Source organism: Theropithecus gelada, chromosome 7b (genome assembly GCF_003255815.1).
Source record: "Theropithecus gelada isolate Dixy chromosome 7b, Tgel_1.0, whole genome shotgun sequence".
In the NCBI taxonomy this organism is placed as follows: Eukaryota; Metazoa; Chordata; class Mammalia; order Primates; family Cercopithecidae; genus Theropithecus; species Theropithecus gelada.
Window position 1 is genome coordinate 105,842,306 of NC_037675.1, and position 11,796 is coordinate 105,854,101.

The following is an 11,796-nucleotide window of genomic DNA, read 5'->3' on the forward strand; positions in this document are numbered from 1 at the left end:
ATTCAAATCAGGGTTAAATATAGTTCCCAGAGAAAGATTGTATGATTTAAATTGCCTAATTATTTGGGGGAAAAATCTGTTCTCCAATAATTAAGAGAATGAGGATGCTTGACTTATTGGGGAGAGAGATCAGAAGTGGCTATTCCCTTTTGGGAGACCAGGAGATGCTGCCTTCGGGAGGGGACGGTCACACCCCTGGGGTGGGGGCGGGTGATAGAGACCCAGCAGGCAGGCCCCAGGCAGGGGCAAGAAGCTGTCCTTATCTGGCCCCAGGTAGCCTGCTGGGGTCTGTGGCCAGGCAGGACACCCGGTGCTCAGGGACCAACCAGAAACCAACCAGAAACTGGCAGCCTGGGTGCTGAGCCAGAGGCCCGCAGCCGCGCCAGGCAGGGAGCGGGCGCCAGCTCTCTCTGGCAGGGCTGGCCGGCATATGGGAGCACCCAGGCTGGGGCCAGACGCCTCAGGAGGGGGATTTGGCAACACCCAGAGCCAGCAATTAGTTAATTAGCTGATATGTCTTAAAAGTTAGTATGGGGAGGGGTGTGGATGGCAACCTGCTTCGGGAAAAATTCCAAGCCCCAGCATCCCCTCCCTCCAGACCCAAGAGTGTGTGTGTTGTGGGGCTGGGGGAAGGGGCCCTGGGGCAGCTAGGCAGCCTCTGATCCCTGCTTGACATAAATGCACGTGAGGTGCGCAACCTGGGCCAGCGCAGAAGGATCCTGAGCTCCCCCCGTATCATCTGTGAGATGGGGAGAATTGCCCACACCTTTCAGTCCATGCTGAGGATTACATGTCAGCATAGACAGGAGTGCAGCGGTCAGAATCTGGAGGCAGACACCTGGCCCTGCGCCTCTGCTGTGTGACCTTGGACAGGTTACCTACCTCTCTGAACCTCAGCTCTCAAGATAGTAAGAAGAGTGACCTCCCAGGCTGCTTGGGGGATTCATTGCAACCCCATTCGTGAGACAGGTTGAACCAGGTCAGTGGTCGGGCAGGAAGCAGGCCTGGGTTCCTCACCCTGCAGATACTCACTGATGACCTGTGAAGGGCCTGGCGTCCATTCAGGTTCCAGGACTTCCACAAAGCGGTGGAGAAAGCTCCTGCTCACCTTCAAGTGCAGAATCTGGTCGTTCCCAAGGAAACGGGATCTTTGCAGAAAGTTGTTTGGCGCGTGATCTAGAACCACAGGTTCAGCAGGGGAGCGGGGGCCTGAGTCGGAAGAGGGGCTGCAGGCTGGAAGGCAAGGAGGAGCCGTTGCCAGGATGGGATAAGAGGGCTCCAATCCAAGGCCGGTGGGGGCGTTTGCTGTGTTCCCAGAACGGCAGGGGGTCACTGGGGCCTGACAAATGACAGGAAGCCATGTGTGGGTTTTGAGCAGGGACCACTGTGGTGTGATCAGATTGAAGGGAATGGCACTGGCCAGGGAGGGAATGGAGCAGCCGGCCGGGCCCAGACGAGGTGGTCGCAGTGGACAAGTGCTCACGTGTGTGTACGAGTGTGTGCATGCAAGTCTGCATGTGTGATCTGAATCAGTCTCCTGACTGCAGCCTCCCACCACCCACCTGCCTGCGAGACGGAGAGGGTGGTCAGTGTGGCTGCTGACTTTTGGGGCTGGGGCCTACAGGGCTTGTGGAGGAGTTGGGTGGAGGGTGGGCATTGGGGAAGAAGCGTAGCTGCCTCATTCCTGCATCTTTGGCAGCAGCTCAGCGCCCCGTGGGGCACACCCTGGGTGCCGCTGCCCAGTGGTGGGCCCCGGGCCATGGGGAGGGTGCCCTGCAGGAAGCCCTGTACCTGGTGCTATGAGCTGTGGATGATGCACGCCCAGGCCCTGGGCCCAGCGTGTAGGGCTGCCCCAGTCCAGCACACAGGCAGCTCCTGAGGGCTGGGCCACCTCCACTCAGCACCAGGGATGGTGTAGAGGCTGGTCCTGGGCTAGTCTTGGCTCCAGAAGGCTTCAGGGGCCTGAGGTGACCTGAGGGTGTGCTAAAATTCCTAGGCCAACCTGCCCCCTCCGGGCAAAGCTGAAGGTCCTGCCTGTCCTGGACCCCAGGCCGTGGAGACGCGCCGGGAAGAGAGGCTGTGGTACGCAGAGTTCAGGTCTGGGGACACTGACTACAGTGTCGGGTCACTTCTCTGCAGGCCTGGGCAGGAAGGGAACCCAGCAGGCAGAGCCAGCATGGGAGGGAGAGGTTGGCCATCTCGGGCACGATCAGGCCCACGGGAATGTCGGAGGTGAGGGCGCCAGGGCCTCTGGTTGGGGGCTTCAGAGGAGCTGCAATAGCCCGCCTGACACAGAGGTGAGTGAGCCCCTGCCGCCGTCCCCCTGCTCAGAGCTTGCCCTTTGAGATGTTCACACTCAGCCATGGGCCCCAAGAACCATGTAAGGGGGTCTGAAGCCTCTACCCCCACCCAGCAGAGCCACTCTCTAGCCCCAGACTGAGCCCACCCAGTGGGTTTGCTCCCAGGTCCCTGCTGCTGTTGTGTGCCCCTGTGTCTTGAAGGACACAAACAGCTGAGTGGGGTGGGTCTACCTGCAATGCCCCGCTCCCTGCCGTCTGATGAGCCCCCACCCCAGCATCTGCCCGCGTGAGGAGATCATCCCTGGGCCCCCAGGCCCTCCCAGGAGGGCCTGAAAGGACAGCAGTTCTTGGGGGATCCAGGAAGCCTCCCTCTCCCCTCTTCCCCACCGCGGACATGCACATGGCTTGGACATCCTGCCCCTGCCCCTGCCCCTGGGGGCAGCGTGTGGAGCCTGCTGGGGGCTTTTGGGTAGGAGTGTGACTTTCATTGCCCGAGAATCCAAAGTGCAGGGCATGGAGGGAGGCGTCTCGCAGCGCCAGCCCTCACGGAGCCCCTGTGGCCACTACGGCCAGCGGGAGCCCTGGCCCTCTGCCTCTGCCTCAATGACAGCGGTCCTTCAGGCTGGGACAGCTGCCCCTGCTCTGGTCATGGGGGCTGAGGGATGGCAGCCTGTGCTGGGGGACCCATGCCCACGGCCTCCATGCTGTCGGCTGACCCACATGAGCAGGGCCCAGGCTTCCTAAGGTCTTTAGACACCTTCTCTTGTCCCTGTCATCCATGGAGCCAGGCCCGGGTGGGGCACTTGCTTCCAAGAGATGCCCTGGAGCCGGCTCTGCCACGTGCCCATTCTGTGTCTGGGGAATGAGAAACACTGACACAGGCCGCCTGCCTGCACGCAGCGAGGCCACTGAACGCCAAGGCCAGGCCTCCTGGGGGGCTCCTGGGGTTCCTCTCTCACCTCTTCCCGCAAATGGGCCATCGCCAAGGAGCTCAGGTGCTGGGGACACTTCCTAGGGGTGATGAAATGAGGAAGAGGGCCGTGTGGCTGGGCCTCGGGGACTCCAGCTAGCCTGTCCCCATCTTTGTCTTCTGCCCTCGGGTGGACCAGATCTATGCTCTGAGACCCACTTCGCCCCAAAGCATCTGAAACCCCATATGCCTGAGACTCTCTGCTGGGGGAGGCCCCTCTTCTTTCCATCCCAGGGAGAAACCAGGAGCCCTGGCTGGTGCGGGTCATGTATCCACTCTGGGATAACCCACTCTGGCCACAGGGCAGGATGCCAAGACCTGAGCCCTAGGACCGTAGGGCAGGAGTGGAGGCAGGCAGTCAAGGGTGGCGTGCTGGGGTGGCTGTGTGGGCCCATGAGCACACACACTGCACAGGCTCTCCACATCACCCAAGACACTGTGGGCATGCCTCCCTGTGCCAGCCTTGTTCCTCTATAATTCTGGGGCACACAGAGTGGCACGCCAGCATCTCCTCTGACCCTTCCTGTGCGTTCAGAACTGGTGTTGCTCGCTGTGGTCTTCCTGGTTCCTAGGAGAAGGTGCAGGAGGTAACTTTGGCCTCTCCGCCCTCCCCAGCACCCCGGGCATTTGGACATGTGCGACAGAGAGACAGAGAGAGAGAGAGAAGCGGGTGGGGCCACCCCAGCCAGCTGGCACAGGGTCACGTCTCTCTGTCAGAGCTCAGTGAGCGCTGCTGGTCTTGTAAAACCTGTGATGGTAATTGAATCCGGGCAGGAGTCCTTGACAGGGGCTATTAAACACAGGAGCAGGAGTGGGCTTGGGTTTATGGGCTCCCGGTCCCCAGCTCCTCTCCGGAAAGCCAGGGCTGAGCTTCTGCTGGGGCTTGGATGCGATGGAGCAGGGGGATGGACTTGATGACCCCCGCCCCGAGAGCAGCCAGGGACTGGCCTAGGAGCCACAGTCTGTGTTTCCACCCAGGGGCTCAGGAAGGCCCCGGGAGCTGGCTCCCTCCGTGGGCGGGTGGTCATCCTTCAATCTGCGCTCCCGTGCCCCGGGTTCTGCCCTGCAGTTGCATGGGGGTCGGCCCTGTGCCTGGTCCCAGGCTCCTAGAAGAGGAGACGGTGGGACACTGACCTTCGGGAATGCCAGGAAGGGAGGGAGCCCAGGATGGGCAGCTGAGGCCCCTGGGGTGGTCAGGCCAGTGCTGAGGCTGGGGGCAGAGAAGCTGCTGCCCAAAAGGGTGGAGGGGGCATGGGTGGAGTGGGCAGGAGTGTTCCCTGCTGGTCCAGAGAGGTTGACCATTGTCCCCAGGGTGGTCTGGCACACCTGTGGCTGTGCCCAGGTAGGAAGGCTGCTGTGCCTTCTGGAAAGGCTGCTCCTGAAAAGGACACATCACCAGACATTTGCCCTTTGAGGGGCCTCTGCCTTGGAACAGTGGAGCTGCGACCTCCCTGCAGAGCTGGTGGGGGCAGAAGCAGCGCTGGGCACACCTGGCCGGGTGAGGGCAGCCAGGGTGGTGAATTATTTAGAGTCGCCAAAGGTGTTGAGTTAGAAGCTAATTAAACAAGCTCTCCGCAGAGCAGCGCTGTAAAAGAATCATAAAACTCCAATCTCATTTGTTCCGCTCAGCTTGCACAGGTGCAGCACGCCCCATAAAAGGCGGCCAGCGCTGCACGGTCTGTGGGCAGCTTGCAAGTGTGCAGCCTTCAGCGGTGCTCTGCAGGGCCGTCCTGGCTGGCTAGGGCTGGGCCAGGCTGGAGAAAGCCCTGGGCGTGTGCTGGCAGCTGGGAGGCTGCGGCCCCCCAGGCAGCCCCTTGGTAGGGGCAGTTCTCACTCAGGGTGAAAGGGAGACCTATCGTGGAAAGGTGAGGTGGCTTCGCTAGCCTGCAGGTGACCCAGGGCCCCCTTTGTGGTGCTGCTGTCCTGCTGCCTTGGGTCTTGGAATGAAGCCTTCTGGTGCCCAAGCCACAGTGGGCAAGGCTGCTTCACCCTTGAGTTGTCATGGAGTGGGAGCGAGAGGCTGGGCTTCCAGAGGAAGGACAGGGGTTTCTCTGTACTGGGCTGAGAGAGGACTCTGGGGTGGCACTGTGGGCCGGGGTGCTGCTGGCCTCTGCCGTGCACCTGCTGTGTGCGGCTCTGCACCAGGAGCCCAGACTGCAACGGGGGAGGGAACCTGCAATTCCCACACACCTGCCATAGCTTGTCCAGCAGAGCTCAGCAGGGGGTCGGCCTCTCTGACACCTGAGGGAGGGGCGCAGGCAGGAGGGGAGGGGACTGGTGCTTCTAAAGCCCACCCACTCAGGCAGGGGGACGTGCCTTAGGGCTCAGGGTGAGGTGGGGGCTCAGAGCTTAGGCCCATGTGAGGGGCTGACTAAGCTCCAAGCTTTGCTGGGAGGGGTTTGGGTGGGTGTGTTTAGGCAAATCCCTTTAGCATCGGGGAACTCGGGCTGCGTCCTCTACAGCAGACGCCGTATTGCCTCCTGGACCTCCCTCTACCATGCCTCTGTTTCCTCGTTTCTACCGTTGTCACGGAGGCAGCGTGACTGGTCACTGAGGGTGCAAGGCGCTCACCGCTGTCACGGAGGCAGTGTGACTGGTCACTGAGGGTGCAAGGCACTCTCTGTGTGTTGGGCTCCCTCGTGGCTGGCAGAGGCTCTGCATGCCCGGCGGGTTGCAGTTTGCAGACAGAGCTCACTTGGTTCCTGGGACCTGTGAGTCCCTGCAGCGCTCCAGGGCGTCCACTCAGTTGAAGGATGGGATGGGACAGCTGGAGGTAAAGTGGGTACCGGGGTCATTCCTGCTACAGCCGGGTCTGTCTTTCTGGGTCTCTGACCTTCCAGAAGGACAGCTCTGCCCTGTGGGCCCCTCGGCACGCGCATGAAGCCTCTGGGGCCTGGACCATTCCCCTCCTATTGAGGGAGGATGCAGGGTGGAAAGCGCTCCCCCAGCAAGGATGAAGGAAAAGCCGTGATTTGCCATTGTCCCTGTCACCTGGGTGTCCTGAGACCCCCCTGGGGACCAGCCTTGGAGGGTCCAGCCTTAGCCGGACAGGCGGTGTCTGGTTGTCCAGGTTGATGGCCCAGCTCCTACCCTCATCGGCAGCTGGCTTTCATGAGCCTGCCACGCACTGTGCGCACAGGGCAGGTCTGGTCACATCTGGAGTTTGGAGAGCCCAGCTGTGCCCCTCCTGGGCAGGACTAGGGGTCACCTAGGCCTCTCTGTAGCTCTGGAGGCCAAGGCAGGGCCATGAGCAGTGGCCAGGGTCCTAGTGCTTATCCGGGATCTGCAGTCCAGCTTCGAGCCCCACACAGCAAGCCCAGGAGCCCGGGCTCCATCTGCAATGACAGGCAACAGGCAGACAGTGTGGGCACCCGGAGCGTGGGTGTACATGCTGTGATTTGTTGTCATCTCAGCACAGAACAGGCTGCTTTCTCCAGCCTGGGTGGCCTGCCGTTTGGTGTGGGGCCAGGGCACGCCATCGTGGGGCATGTCAGGCCTCTTTGTCTCCCGGCTGGAAGATGTTGATGGATTCTCTATTGCTCGTTTGATCAAATTGTCCAGAACACAAAGGGGGAGATTGTGGCAAAAGTCACATTTGGAAAAAACAATTCCTCATCCTGACAGCAGTCCCTGGAGAGAGGGCTGGTCCCGCTGGGTCCCCAGCACAGAGAGCGCTTGGAAATCTGGCTGGCAGGCGAGACCCGTAATTAGGGCTAGAGTGGGCTCCATGGCCAGGAGCAGGACAAGGAGAGGCAGCCCACCAAGGAGGATGCCCTGAGACCCTACCCTGAGATTCAGGATTTGTGGCAAGCGTGGCCTGTCACGTGGGAGGCACCTGCAAGTTCATGGGCAGCAGAATATGGAATAAAGTGGCGTGATCTGCCATTCAGGCTCCTATAGCAAAACAGCCTGAGCAGGGGGCTATCGAGACTGACGTCTCCCAGGTCTGGAGACTGGAAGGGAAGGACCCTGGCAGACGCCTTGTCTGTGAGGGCTGCTTTTGTTCTCCAGTTCAAGGATGGCTGTCTTCCGGCTGTGTCCTCGCATGGAGGACGGGGTGACGGAGCTCTCCAGGGTGTGTTTGTAAGGTCCTTAATCCCATTCCCGAGGGCTCCACCTCCATGACCCAATCAACTCCCAAAGGCCCTGCCTCCCAATTCCATCACGCTGGACCTGAGGTTTTCAACAAGGAATTTGGGGGTGACTCAAACGTGGAGACCATAGCAACGTCTGCCCTGCAAGTACAACACAGCAGATAAAAAGACAAGCTAGGTCCTCAGGGAAAGACAGGCGATGTCCATAGCATCTGGGGCCTTCTGGCCGCGGTAAACATGGATTCAACATGCTGCTCCTTGACTCAATAGACGCTGGGTCTTGTTGGTGGCACAGTTCCAGGTGGGTCTTCCTGGTTGAGGGCCCAGGGCCTTCCAGGGCTCTGCCACCATGTTGGGTCTCACTTCCACCTGAGGAGGGTGGAGAATCCTGACGGGAGGTGAAAATGGCCACATGGAGCTGTGACGGGTGGGGAGGGTGGCCGGGTCATGTGGGCAGACGCAAAGACAGCCTGGGTGCTGCGGGCAGTCAGCTCTGTCCTCAGCAGTGTGCACAGTCGCTGGGGGAAAAAAGAGAAACCGCAGAGCGACGTGTGCCGTTCGATGCCATCCACGGAAACACACAAAGCACAGCTGCGTTTCCCTAGACGCGAATGCATGAGGTGCACAGGGAATGTTCTGGAATGACACACACTGAGGGGAGAAGGGCTGTCACCCTGGGGAGGCCACTTGGACCGAGGAAGGGGGAACAGGGGATTTCTGTGTCTATAAAGTTTGAATTTTCATTATATAAATTTATTCACAAATCATTTGCATAATTAAAAAAACAAACTGGAATACAGTATAAGAGGGGTAGTGATAAGAGGAATGAATTCAGAAGTGAGGTGTTAACTGGGGGCATTGATCCAGCAGCCTGGCCATCTCCAGCTCTCCCCTTCAAGCCACCTCCCAGGCCCCCAGGCTGTCAGGGGCCCCAGGCCAGGCAGGTGATCAGAGCTTTCCAGTTCTGCCAGACTGAAGGGGTGGGCAGTGGGGAGCAGGTGCCTCTACCATCCCGTGGTCCCAGCTCCTCAGGCACCATCCTCCACGGACAGCCCCTGCGACACCTCCCTGGGGTATCGTCCTGCACTGTGGACTGGTGCTGGGGCCTGGCCAGGTGCTGAACACAGGTGATAGAGCCGTATCCCCCTCTCTCCCAGGATTCACGTCTGCAATACGGAAGGGAGACCCTTGGGAGCTCGGAGACTGCCGAGGCCCCTAGGCTCAGGTGAGTCCTGCCGGGCTGCGTTCCAGAGGGCAGACAGGAGGTGATGTGGGACTCAGGGCTCTGATGATAGCAGCTGCTGGAGAAAGAGTGGCATCAAAGTGGGACTGGGAGAAGGCTGGGTCCAGCTGCAATGCATGGATGGGTGAGGTGCTTGCTGGCTGGGAACCCAGCCTGCGGGGTCTTTGGTGATGAAGGTGTCTTTGGGTGGAGATGTCTTGGGGGAGGTGGCCTGGGGCAGCTCAGAGGCTGGCTGTGTCTTCCTGGCCCTGTCGCCCTTAGCATGGGGTGTCCAGAGTTGTTGCCTTGTGGACCAAGACAGCCCACAGCCCATGGCAGTTTCCAGAGCCGGAAGAACAGGAGTCATCTCTGAAGAGCCCTGGGCTACCTCTTTGCTGATCTCATTGGCCAGAACTTTCTGGCTCTCATGCTCACCCCAAGGCCAATCACTAGCAAGATAAAAAAGCAGCACCCCTGCAGGGCCGAGACCAGCTGTACTCTGGGCAGGGGAGGGGCTGCCCCTTCCTTACGGGAACTCAGTTAAATTTATTTTTATTTTTTAACATAAAGAAAAGGCAATGGGAATTCAGTGAGTGGACGACTAGCCACCTCTGTGGCTGCCTGCCGTGTGAGCGTGGGCCGTGTTCTGTCCTTGGTCTCCTCTGTGAAGCGGGAATAAAAGCAGGGACTAGGTTCTGACCCCTCAGACCTTGCCCCTGAGCTTTCCACGTCTGTATCCATTTGCTCTTCATCCCCACCCTCAAGACTTTCAGGATTCCGTCTGCAGATGAGGACTCAGAGGCCCCAGCTTACAGGGCTGAGCGGAGGGGCCAGAGGTCCAGCCCAGAGGCCATTGGCTCCTTGGAGCTCTGGGAGCTCCCGGCTCCCAGCAGTGCGTGAATGTGCATGCGTGCGTGGGTGTGTGTGAATGTGTGCATGTGTGCATGCCTGTGTGAAGTGTGTGCATACATATGTGTGAATGTGTGCATGTGTGTGCATGTGTCAGGGAGAAATACACATTAACGTGCCAGTGGCACGCCATCCCCCCTCCATCATTCTTTCACAGCCACATATGCATATGTGTGTGAATGTGTGCATGTGTGTGTGAATGTGTGTGTCGGGCATGTGTGCATGTCTGAGTGATTGTGCATGTCTGTGAATGTGTGTGTGCATGCATATATGAGTGCATGTGTGCATATCTGTGTGTGTGTATGTCTCTGTGTGTGCATGCATATATGAGTGCGTGCATGCATATCTGTGTGTGTGTGCATGTCTGTGAATGTGTGTGCATGCATATATGAGTGCATGTGTGCATATCTGTGTGTGCATGTCTCTGTGTGTGCATGCATATATGAGTGCGTGCATGCATATCTGTGTGTGTGTGCATGTCTGTGAATGTGTGTGTGTGCATATTTGCGCACGTGTGCATGTCTGTGAAAGTGTGTGTGCATGCATATGAGTGCATGTGTGCATATCTGTGTGTGTCTACATGTCTGTGAATGTGTGTGCATGCATATACGAGTGTGTGTGCATATCTGAGTGTATGTCTACATGTCTGTGAATGTGTGTGTGCATGCATATATGAGGGCGTGTGTGCATATCTGTGTGTGAGTGTGTGTGTCTGTGAATGTGTGTGTGCATGCATATATGAGTGTGTGTGCATATCTGAGTGTGTGAGTGTGTGCCTGTCTGTGAATGTGTGTGCATGCATATAGGAGTGCATGTGTACATATCTGTGTGTGTGTATGTCTCTGTGTGTGCATGCATATATGAGTGCGTGCATGCATATCTGTGTGTGTGTGCATGTCTGTGAAAGTGTGTGTGCATGCATATATGAGTGGATGTGTGCATATCTGTGTGTGTGTCTACATGTCTGTGAATGTGTGTGCATGCATATATGAGTGCGTGTGTGCATATCTGTGTGTGTCTACATGTCTGTGAAAGTGTGTGTGCATGCATATATGAGTGCATGTGTGCATATCTGTGTATGTGTCTACATGTCTGTGAATGTGTGTGTGCATGCATATATGAGTGCGTGTGTGCATATCTGTGTGTGTCTACATGTCTGTGAATGTGTGTGCATGCATATATGAGTGCATGTGTGCATATCTGTGTGTGTGTCTACATGTCTGTGAAAGTGTGTGTGCATGCATATATGAGTGCGTTTGTGCATATCTGTGTGTGAGTGTGTGCGTGTCTGTGAATGTGTGTGTGCATGCATATATGAGTGTGTTTGTGCATATCTGTGTGTGAGTGCATACATGCCTGTGAATGTGTGTGCACGTATATATGTGTGTGCATATCTGTGTGTGTGAGTGTGTGTCTGTGAATGTGTGTGCATGCATATATGAGTATATGTGTGCATATCTGTGTGTGTGCATGTCTGTGAATGTGTGTACATGCATATATGAGTGTGTGTGCATATCTCTGTGTGTGTGTGTGTATGTCTGTGAATGTGTGTGTGCATGCATATATAAGTGCGTGTGTGCATGTGCATGCACATGTGTGATGAGCCCAGCTACCAAGGCACCTGCTAAACACTGCACCTGCACCCTGGAAACCCTCCCACATGCCATCAACCAGGGTCATGAGTCAGCAGACATGATGTGCCTGACGGCAGTGCTCCTAAGAGAAGCCTAAACAATTTTCATAGGAAATGCATCTAGGAGCTGGATTGTATAAATGCGACACTAATTACATAAAATTTCAAAAATACTGTGCACAAAGAAAAATAGTCTCCCCATTATCATATTCCCCCATGTCACCTACTATAAACATGTTGATGTCAAAGGCTTTCGGGTTTTGTCTGTGCACATGTTCGTGTTTTAGGTCATTTTTTTCTCACAGGTTGAGACTGCCTTCTACTGCTTTGTAAACCTGGAAGATTTTTGTTGTGAATAAATACATGCCGCAACAATGCCTAATGCTTTTGTAGGGTTCTGTTATTTGGATGTGCCACTGGTGGTGACGGCTGGTCCCTGGGTGGCCTTTTGAGGTGCTTCCAAATCTCTTCGATGGTGACATCACCTCTGCTGCCTCTCCAGCCACAAGTCCGGGCACCTCCCCTGCCTCCTCCTTCCTGCTGCTGCTTCTCAGCCTCCAGGCACATTCCTGCGCAGGGCCTTTGCACATCCCGGGATTCTACCGGGGCTGTGCCCTCCCCAGGTCTTCTCACAGTCTGTCTGTCACTCCTCTGGGGCCTCTGCTCCA

General features: G+C 57.3%; 1 long non-coding RNA gene across 1 annotated transcript in view; it reads left to right on the forward strand.

Moving 5' to 3' along the window:
- Nucleotides 1-9,104, forward strand: part of LOC112629281 — a 57,107-nt gene extending 48,003 nt beyond the window's left edge. The window contains exons 2-3 of the long non-coding RNA XR_003120563.1: nt 8,522-8,589; nt 8,869-9,104. This is a non-coding gene — a long non-coding RNA (uncharacterized LOC112629281). The remainder of the gene's footprint in view (nt 1-8,521; nt 8,590-8,868) is intronic.
- The last annotated feature ends 2,692 nt before the right edge of the window (nt 9,105-11,796 follow it).